Source organism: Manacus candei, unplaced genomic scaffold (genome assembly GCF_025592945.1).
Source record: "Manacus candei isolate 608988 ecotype Guabito, Panama unplaced genomic scaffold, ASM2559294v1 h1tg000009l, whole genome shotgun sequence".
Taxonomy (NCBI): domain Eukaryota; kingdom Metazoa; phylum Chordata; class Aves; order Passeriformes; family Pipridae; genus Manacus; species Manacus candei.
Window position 1 is genome coordinate 4,398,237 of NW_026138057.1, and position 10,042 is coordinate 4,408,278.

The window sequence follows — 10,042 nt, forward strand, 5'->3', positions numbered from 1 at the left end:
CCGAAGGACATAAATGACCACCAAACCCAAGACATCTCCTCAGGGCATTCATCACAGACCTGCCATCCGGTCTTGGCACTCACAACTTTCAGCACTGGCTTCTCACCTGGCACACAGAGATTCTTTTGCCTTCCTTGGAGAGACCGGAAGAACTAGAGAGGGTGTATCTGTTTGCATTGCACAGACAAGTCTTGAGCACACACCTGCTGTTGATGTGGGGAGATAACCCTGAGAAAGAACAATTGCCATCAACCTCCTGGGGAGACCTTGAAGTTTTTAGAACAAAGAGTGTCTCGGTGTCACATTGCATTTACGGTTCTAAATCCTGGCAAAACCCATGCGTGCAGCTCTGGGATGTGCTTCTCTTGGACAGAGCTCCGCGTTTCCATCTCTCAGGTGGTGGAGCATCTCAGATAGTGGCAGAACAGGTGGCACCCCCAAGGGCTTAAGTGCATCCAGGCTCCTGGCGTGGCCGCAGGAACCCCAGGAGATACTGCCCCTGCTGCCATGAACTGTCTGTGTCTGTGTGCAAGCGAAGGACTCGTGTGTCTGAAAACCCTCCTGTGACCGAGCAGCGAGCCCCCGCCAGAGCACCACTGACTCTTGGCCAACTGGCCATCCACCAGGACCCCAGAGGCCATTTTCCAGCGCTGCTATGCAGAATATCATTCCCAGTCTGTCCGGACATTCGGGGTTGCCCCATCACAGGGACAGAATCTGGTACTTCCCGTTGTTGAACTTCCTCTGGTTGAGGATTGCCCAAACCTCTGATTTGAGATCTCTCTGAGGGACCTCCATCTTCCATGAGGCCCTGGAGTGTTACAATGGCCCCTTGATTGCTTGGGAATGTGCAGTGTTCTGGGTTCCATGTGTTACATGAGGCCCCATATTGTCACAATGGCACTGAAATGAGAGAGGATCTCCATCCTTAATGGCTTCGTAAATCAGAAGTTTTTCTTAGATAAAAATCCTAATCAACAAAGGGGTTTGCTTTCTTGGTGTGGTAGCAGTCTTTTCTTTTAAGACTACAATTAGTTGTAGGAGAGAGAATGTAGATGATACATGGAAACTAATAGAGAGTGTATCATATGCCTATCTTCAAGAAATTAGCTTACAGGCCTCAGAAAACTTGCTTAATAAGAGATTGTTCTGTTAAGAAGAAAGTCAATTATACATTGTTTAAGCAAATGGGAAGTTCTAAGACGCGTCTTAGCTGGTCCTAAAGCATTTAGTTTAAGGGTTAGGGGTCGGATAGAGCATTCAGAGATGCTACGAGGCCTGCTAAGGGAGAAGACCACTCTGTGAAAATGACTGCCCCTCCCAGAAGAAATGGACGCTAGATGGCAGTCTTGGTCCACGAATAAAATCCAAGAGGCTATTTGACCCTAAAATCAGAAGAGAATTTTGGACTGCTTGTGAAGGGGAGGGTCTTTCAAGTATCACTGTATTTATACTCCGAAATTTATACTGATTCTTTGATTCATGCATGGCAGAGTACCCCCATGAATCCCCAGCTGGCATATTAAAGAAATGTTCGATCCAATGGTTTCTGGTCATGGGGTTTAATTCTTTTGTTTTATCCCTTTGATTCCATGAAGTTCCAAAGATATCCCACGGTTTGTTTAATTCCATGGGGTCCCGCACATCCCAATGATGTCCCTTAAGTCCCTGGTTTCTGTAGTTTCCCAGGGAACATTTGCTTCTATGATGCAGGGCAGTGCCACGACGGCCACTTGATTCCGTGAGTTCCCCCAGTCTCCCAGCAGTCCTTTGGTTCCATGAGACCCTGCAATATTGCAGTGGGTTGACCTTACCTGGATGCCAGGTGCCGACCAAGCTACTCTATTGCTGCCCTTCCCAGCCAGACAGAAGAGACAGAATAAGATGGAAAATTATTTCTACCTTGAGATCAGGCACTTTACTAAAGCAAAAACCAAAGTTTGCGCATGCATAAGTGAAGAGGAAAATAAAAAGATTTTCTCTCTACTTCCTGTCAGCAGCGATACCTGGCCACTTCATGGGAAGCAGGGCTTCACCACAGAGAGAAGCCGCTCAGAAGGCATGTATTGTAAAAAAATGGATTTTCCCCCTTTCCTGTTCATTTCCTGAGCTCTTGTAGCTGAGCTGACGCCATATATTCTACAATGTCCCTTTGGTCCATTTGGCTCAACTGACCTGTCTGTACCTTGCCCCCGATTCAGGGGACGAAGCTGACAATGCAGATGCTGCACCAGCCCTGCTCAGCAGTTGCCAAAACACTGGTGTGATTAACCCCTTTGTAGCTCCCAATGCAAAGCACAGCACTGTGACGCCTGCAGTGAGAAAATGAACTTCAGCTCAGAAAGACCCAACATATGTGGGATTCTGAAATGTCTCAGGGTTCATTTGGTTCCACGATGCCCCTCCCAGAGCTGGCAATAGAAAAATAAATCAAAAAATTGGGAAGAAATCATCTTAAAGTCATGCTAAGCCTGTCTTCTACAGTCCAGAATCTATATATGTGTGACTGCAGATACTTGGGATGAGGGTAGATGCTCAGAGGAATTCATGGGTTTGATCGAGGAAACCTGTCCCAAAGTTTTCACTGCCTTGTCCTCCTTGGACATTTCCTGATGCCCGGAGGAAGCTCATGTCCAACAGCAGCTCCATCCCCCACTTCCTCCTCCTGGCTGCAGTTCTTGCACTTCTGCTTCTTCCTGGGCATCTCCCTGGCTGCCCTCTTGGGCAACGGCCTCATCCTCAGCGCCGTAGCCTGCCACCACCACCTGCACACCCCCCAGGGACTTCTTCCTGCTCCACCTCTCCCTCACACACCCGGGCTGCATCTGCACCACTCTCCCCAAAGCCATGGCCAATTCCCTCTGGAACACCAGGGATATGTCCTACTCAGGGTGAGCTGCACAGGTGTTTTTTGCTTTTCTTCCTGATCACAGCGGAGCTTGCCCTTCTCACCATCATGTCCTATGACCGCTACGTGGCCATCTGCAAAACCCTTCACTACAGGACCCTCCTGGGCAGCAGAGCTTGTGCCCACGTGGCAGCAGCTGCCTGGGCCACTGGGAAGCGGGTCTGGCCCTGGGGCTGCAGGAGCTGCCGCCTGAGCTGATGATCTCCTGAGCAGTCCAGACATGCAGTCACTGTCCCTGTCCTCTATTGCCTCCCTTTCTTACTGCACGACCAGAAACGACTGTGCTGCTCTGCTGGGCTGGGGTGGGGCAGGGAGATGGGGGCACCAGGGAGGGGCTGGTCTGGGCAGTTCCAGTGACTAGAAAACCCCAATGTTCATCTGAAGTGTAGGAGTGGGCAGGGTGGGAGCATTACAGGGCTGAGGTGGCTCCAGGCTCTGGGAGTGGTAGCAGGAACCCAGGGAGACACTGCCCTTGCTGCAATGAACTGCCTGTGTGTGTGCCAGGGAAGGTCTCTGAACACCCCCGTGTGTGCATCAGTCCAGCTCAGGGTTGGACACCACTCAGAGCCCTGACACATTTCTCTGTGTGACTCCAGGAAAACCCCCACTGTGCCAGGGAGTTACCAGATCCTTTGCTGTCACCCTCCTGGTGTCCTGTGTAATGATGAAACTAGAAAAGGTGATCATCATACCCTGGTAATTTTCTAAGAGGAGAAATGTCACTGCTGGAAAGAAGCATCACTGCTGGAAAGAAGTGTCACTGAAGAGGTGAGAAGAGGGAACATCATTGTTTCCTTCAGTCTGTTCCACAGCAGGTTCCCCTGGAGCCCCAGTGACACCTGCGGGGAACCCAGGGGAGCAGAGAAAGGGCTGTCTTTGGCTCTTGCTGTGTTGCTTAGCTGAGCCGGGCTCCTGGCACACAGGGAAATCCTGGCAAGTGGGCAGCACTGCAGAGAGACAGCTCTGCCCAGGAGCAGCTCCTCTGCACAGCCCAGCAGGGCCGAGGACACTGCCTGCAGGTACGAGAGAAGGGAAGAAAGGCAAAGGGAGGTTAAAGGCAGCAGAAAGATGGGAGGTGTTCAGCTGAGACACAACTTGGGGACACAACTTCACACTCCTCTGCAGAGTGAGTCTACAGGTGCAGGGCAATGTCGCTTGTGTTCCTGGAGGAATCTCCTAAAGCTACCACATCCCACAGCCTTGCGCATCTGTCAGGACTCTCCCAGTTTCTCTGTTGCACAGGAGGAGGATGTTCTCCAGGGTAGGCCTTCCCTGCAGCACCGTCAGAGGGACAGCACAGGTGGGCTCCTTCTCCCAGGGATGGTTGCAGGGTGGAAAGTTGGGGGTGCAGCCGGGGTGCCCAGAGCTGTCTTGCAGAGCAGGGTCCCTGTGCTCCGGGGTTCTTTGTGCCAGGGCAGGGACTTTGCTGCCTGCTTTGGTCAGGTCTCATCCTGCCTGGGTAGTTGCCCACCCCTCTGCAGGGAGAAGCTGTCGGTGGGGGAGGGGTCACAGAGTGGGGGAGAGGCCGTAAAGTGGGGGAGGGGCCATAGAGTGGGAGAGGGGTCACAGAATGGGGGAGGGGTCACAGAGTGGGGGAAGGGTCTGAGAGTGGGGGAGGGACCATAAAGTGGATGAGGGGCCATAGAGTGGGGTAGGGGCTACAGAATGGGGAAGGGGCCATAAAGTGTGGGAGGGGCCACAGGGTGGGGGAGGGGTCACAGCCTGGACTCGGGGGGTCAGGGCAGTGACCTCGAGGAGGGGGAGGGGTCAGGGCATGGGGTAGGGGTCTCACCTGATCCCGGGGCTATCGGAGCCATGGCGGGGCCGAACCTGGTGGGGACACCCAAGTTTTTCCCAAATTTCCCCTCATTTTTCCCAATTTTTCATCCATTTCTCCCAAATTTCCCACTCTTTCCCCAATTTTCCCCCCATTTTTCCCAAATTTCCCCATTTATCTCAATTTTTCCCCATTTTTTTTTCAAATTCCTTCCATTGTTCCCAAATTTCCCCCATTTTTTCCCATTTTCCACAAATTTCCCCCCATTTTTCCCAACTTCCCCCAATTTTTCATCCAATTTTACCCAAATTCCCCCATTTTTTCTCAATTCACCCCATTTTTCCCAAATTTCCCCATTTTCCTCAAATTCCGCCATTTTTTCCCAATTTTTTCCTAAATTTCCCCTAATTTTTCCCAATTATCCCCCATTTTTCCTGATTTTTCACCCCTTTTCCCCAAATTTCTTACTTTTTTCCCAGTTTTCCCTCCATTTCCCCTCAAAATCCCCCATTTCCCCAAATTTCTGACTTTTTCCCCAAAATTTCCCCAGTTTTTCCACATTTTCCCGGATTTTCCCCCAGTTTTCCTAAATTTCCCCCAATTTTTCCCCATTTTTATCAATTTTCCCCAAATTTCCCACTTTTTTCTCAAATTTTCCCCCATTTTTCCCAATTTTTCATTCGTGTTCACCAAATTTCCCACTTTTTTCCCCAATTTTTTCCCCATTTTCCCAAAAATTCCTGGGTTTTTCCCCCCATTTTTTCCCACTGGGGAAATTTGGAAAACTGGGGACCCAAAAATCCAAGAAAATGTGGGAAAAATGGGCGGAAAATCAGGAAAATGGTGAAAAATCTGTGAAAATGTGGGAAAATGGGGAAATTGCGGAAAATTCTGGGAAAAATGTGAGAAAAATCCGGGGAAATGGGGAAAAATGGGGGAAAATGTGGGAAATTCTGGGGAAAAATATGGGAAAATATGGAAAAATGAGGAAAAAAGGGGGAAAATGGGGAAAAATGTGTGAAAATCTGGGAAAATGTGGGAAAAATGGGGGAAAAATCTGGGAAAATGGGGAAAAAATTGGGAAAAAACTGGGAAAATGGGGAAAAATTGGGAAAAAACCTGGGAAATTCTGGGGAAAATGGGAGAAAATCTGGGAAAAATGTGGAAAAAAATGGGGGGGAAAGGGAAAAAAATGGGAAAAATCTGGGAAAATAGGGGAAAAATGGGGGGGAAATGGGGAATATCCTGGGAAAATCTGGAAATATGGGGAAAAAATCCGGAAAAATGGGGAAAATCGGGAAAAATCAAGGAAAATGGGGGAAAATCTGGGAAAATGTGGAAAAATCTGGGAAAATCTGGAAGAAAATCTGGAGAAAAATCTGAGAAAATGTGGGAAAAATGGGAAAAAATGTGGGAAAAATCAGGGAAAATGTGGGAAATTCTGGGAAAAGTGGAGGAAAAATCTGGTAAAAATCTGGGAAAATGGGGAAAAATGGGGAAAGATTTTAAAAAAATGGAGAAAAATGGGAAAAAATCTTGGGAAAATCTGGAAAAAATGGGGAAAAATCTGGGAAAATCTGGGAAAAATGAGGAAAAATCTGGGGAAATGTGGAAAAAATGGGGGAAACTCCAGGAAATGGGGAAAAATGGGGAAAGATAAAAAAAATTTTGGAAAAATGGGGAAAATATGGGAAATTCTGGGAAAAATCCAGGAAAATGGGGGAAAAAATCTGGGCAAATGTGGGAAAAATGTGATAAAAAATCGGGGAAAATGTGGAAAAAATGGGGAAAAAAATCTGGGAAAATGAGGGAAAATCTGGGAAAATCTGGACAAAATGGGGAAAAATCTGGGAAAATGGGGGAAAAATGTGGAAAAAATGGGGAAAAATCTGGGAAAATGGGGGGAAAATAGGAAAAAATCTGGGAAAATGTAGGAAAATTGGGAAAAATCTGGAAAATGGGGGGGAAATGGGGAAAAATTCAGGAAAATGTGGAAAAATGGGGGAAAATCTGGGAAAAATGGGGAAAATGGGGGGAAAAGTGGAAAAATAGGGAAAAATGTGGAAAAACTGGGTTAAACTGGGAGGAACTGGGAGAAACTGGGCCAGAGGGAAAGGGATGTTGCCATGGAAATGTGAGCCCGCCCCTCCCCCACCCGGCCCAGGGCCCACGGGGGGGACACTGGGTTAAACTGGGACATACTGGAGGCACTGGGGGGGACACTGGGAGTTACTGGGAGCTACTGGAAGCTACTGAGGGGGTCACTGGGGTTACTGGGATGGACACTGGAGTTACTGGGAGCTACTGGGGGGGTCACTGGGGTTACTGGGAGTTACTGGGAGCTACTGGGGGGCTTACTGGGAGTTACTGGGAGCTACTGGGGTGGACACTGGGGTTACTGGGAGTAACTGGGATGGACACTAGGATTACTGGGAGTTACTGGGAGCTACTGGGATAGACACTGGGGTTACTGGGAGCTACTAGGAGCTACTGGGGGGGGTCACTGGGGTTACTGGGGGGGTCGCTGGAGATACCGGAGGCATTACTGGGGTTACTGGGAGCTACTGGGAGCCACTGGGAGCGGCCCATCCCCCTCCCTCCCCAAGGTCACCCCAAGGACACGGAGGGGGGGGAGGGGGGGAAGCCCTGCCCCCTCCCAGTCCCTCCCAGTCCCTCCCAGTTCCCTCCCAGTCCCTCCCAGTACCTGAACTGGTCACACTGGGAGCGGCTCCAGGTCCCCCCTCCAGTTTGGGCCCCCGGGGCTATTTTTCGGACCCGGTGACGTCACTGGGGGGGAGGGGCCTCGAGGAGGCGGCCCCTCCCCTCTCCCTTCCCAGTACAGACCAGTAAGGGACCAGTAACGGCCCCAGTGGGGGGGGAGGGGAAGGAGGGAACACTGAGGGTGGGGATGGAGCAGGATGGTCCTTGAGCGTGGGGGAAGGGTAGGAGGTTCCCTGAGGGTGGGGGAAGGGCAGGACCGTCCCTGAGGATGGGGGAGGGGTAGGCGGGTCCCTGAGGGTGGGGGAGGGGCAGGAAGGACCCCGAGGTGGGGGGAGGGGCAGGAGGGTCCTGAGAGTGGGGGAGAGGCAGGGAGGGACCCCGAAAGTGAAGGAGGGGCCCTGAGGGTCCCTGAGGGTGGGGGAAGGGTAGGAAGTTCCCTGAGGGTGGGGGAGGGGCAGGAGAGTCTCTGAGGTTGGGGGAGGGGTCCTGAGGGCCCCTGAAGGTGGGAGAGGGGCAGGGAGGGCTCCTGAGAGTGGGGGAGGGGTAGCAGGTTCACTGGGGGGAGGGGAAGGAAGGGACCCTGAGGGTGGGGGAGGGACAGGAGGGACCCTGAGGGTTGGGGAGGTGCAGGAAGGGGGGGGAGGGGCTTTGGGGGGGCCCTTAAAGGTGGGGGTAGGGGCTGAAAGTGGGTCCATCATTGGGAGGGGACACGCCCACCCAAAACCCAGTAAGTCCCAGTTGAGCTGCCAGTTCAGGGAGGGGGAGAGGATGCAAAAGACACGCCCACTTGCAGAGGCTATGGCCCCCTTGGGATGGGACACGCCCACCAGGGAAAGACCACGCCCACCTAAAGAAGGGACACGCCCACCCCCAAACCACTAAGTCCCAGCTGAGTTCTGCCTTAACTGGTCCTTACTGGTCCCACCACCCCATTCCGCATTCCAGTGACCCGTACTGGTCCATACTGGTTTATACTGGTCTATCCTGGTTTATACAGGTCTATACTGGTCCATACTGGTTTATACTGGTCTGTACTGGTCTGACCTTGATGGAGATGCTGAAGTGCTCCCAACCCCCTTAACTGGTCCTTACTGGTCCCACCACCCCATTCCGTGTTCCAGTGACCCGTACTGGTTTATATTGGTCTATGCTGGTCCATACTGGTTTATACTAATCTATACGGGTCTATACTGGTTTATACTGACCTGACCTTGATGGAGATGCTGAAGTGTCCCCAACCCCCTTAACTGGTTCTTACTGGTCCCACCACCCCATTCCCCGTTCCAGGGACCTGTACTGGTTTATACTGGTTTATACTGCTCTACCCTGGTTTATACTGGTCTGTACTGGTCTGACCTTGATGGAGATGATGAAGCGCCCCCAGCCCCCTTAACTGGTCCTTACTGGTCCCACTGCCCCATTCCCCATTCCAATGACCCGTACCGGTCTGTACTGGTTTCTACTGGTCTATACCGGTCTATACCAGTCCATACTGGTCTATACTGGTTTATACTGGTCTGTACTGGTCTGACCTTGACGGAGATGATGAAGCGCCCCCACCCCCCTTAACTGGTCCTTACTGATCCCACCACCCCATTCCCTGTTTCAGTGACCCGTACTGGTATATATCGGTTTATACTGCTCTACCCTGGTTTATACTGGTCTATACTGGTCCATACTGGTTTGTAGCGGTCTGTACTGGTCTGACCTTGATGGAGATGCTGAAGTGCCCCCAACTCCCTTAACTGGTCCTTACTGGTCCCACCACCCTGCTCGCTGTTCTAGTGACCTGTACTGGTCCATACTGGTCCATACTGGTCCGTACTGGTTTTTTACTGGTCTATACTGGTCTATACTGGTCTATACTGGTCTACACTGGTCTATACTGGTCTATAATGGTCTGACCTTGATGGAGATGCTGAAGTGTCCCCAACCCCCTTAACTGGTCCTTACTGGTCCCACCTCCCTGCTCCCCATTCCATTGACCCATACTGGGTCGTGGTGGCAAGAACCCCAGCAGGAGCCAGGTGGGGTCTTCCTGCCATTGGATGAGTGCTCTGGGAGGTCAGGGCTGCTCACAGATCCAGATCACAGCAGCACATTTCCAAGAGCACTGTCAAATGGGAAGGGCAAAGCACAATTATTAGGAAGGAATGGAGCTTTTCTGAGTCAGTGTTTTCAGTTTCCTACTCCTGAGGAATCTGGGGGTTGAGAAATGGAAAAGAAACTCTCATGTTGGACAAGTCACTGAGACTCCTGAGCTGTAACTTGGAATGCACAAGTGCTTCTGTAAGCAACTTCCTAAAGTGCTTTCGGTCTCTGCTCTGCTTTTGACAGAAGCAGCATCACTTCTGCTGGACCCCTCTGTTTTTTCTTTATCTGCCCTTTTCCACCTGCCTGAGGTTTCTCTCAGGTCAAAGTGAGAGCACAGACATTTGGATGGAGTGCTGACAGGGAAGTCATGAATGGATTTCTGATGTTGAATCTACTGTTTTGAAGTCATCGTTAGCCTTTGAGAGGGAAACAGGAGAAAAATCAGATAAACTTGTTGCTAAAAATGAACTGCTTCAAACTGAGGTTGACCACCTTCAAAGTCTTGTTGCGCCAGAGTGCAGAGAGAAAACTGTTGCTAAAAA

General features: G+C 50.8%; 1 long non-coding RNA gene across 3 annotated transcripts; it reads right to left on the bottom strand.

The window, feature by feature from the left end:
• Nucleotides 1–1,427: 1,427 nt before the first annotated feature.
• Nucleotides 1,428–7,531, bottom strand: LOC127466445 (uncharacterized). Of its 3 annotated transcripts, none has more exons than XR_007902701.1 (5): nt 7,390–7,531; nt 4,701–4,738; nt 3,601–3,921; nt 2,176–2,312; nt 1,428–1,786 (listed from the first exon to the last, which is right to left on the bottom strand). It is a non-coding gene; the product is annotated as an uncharacterized LOC127466445 (long non-coding RNA). The 3 variants fall into 3 exon arrangements; XR_007902700.1 differs by having other exon boundaries at nt 2,176–2,411; XR_007902702.1 differs by lacking the exon at nt 4,701–4,738 and having other exon boundaries at nt 2,176–2,411.
• Between the last annotated feature and the right edge of the window lie 2,511 nt (nt 7,532–10,042).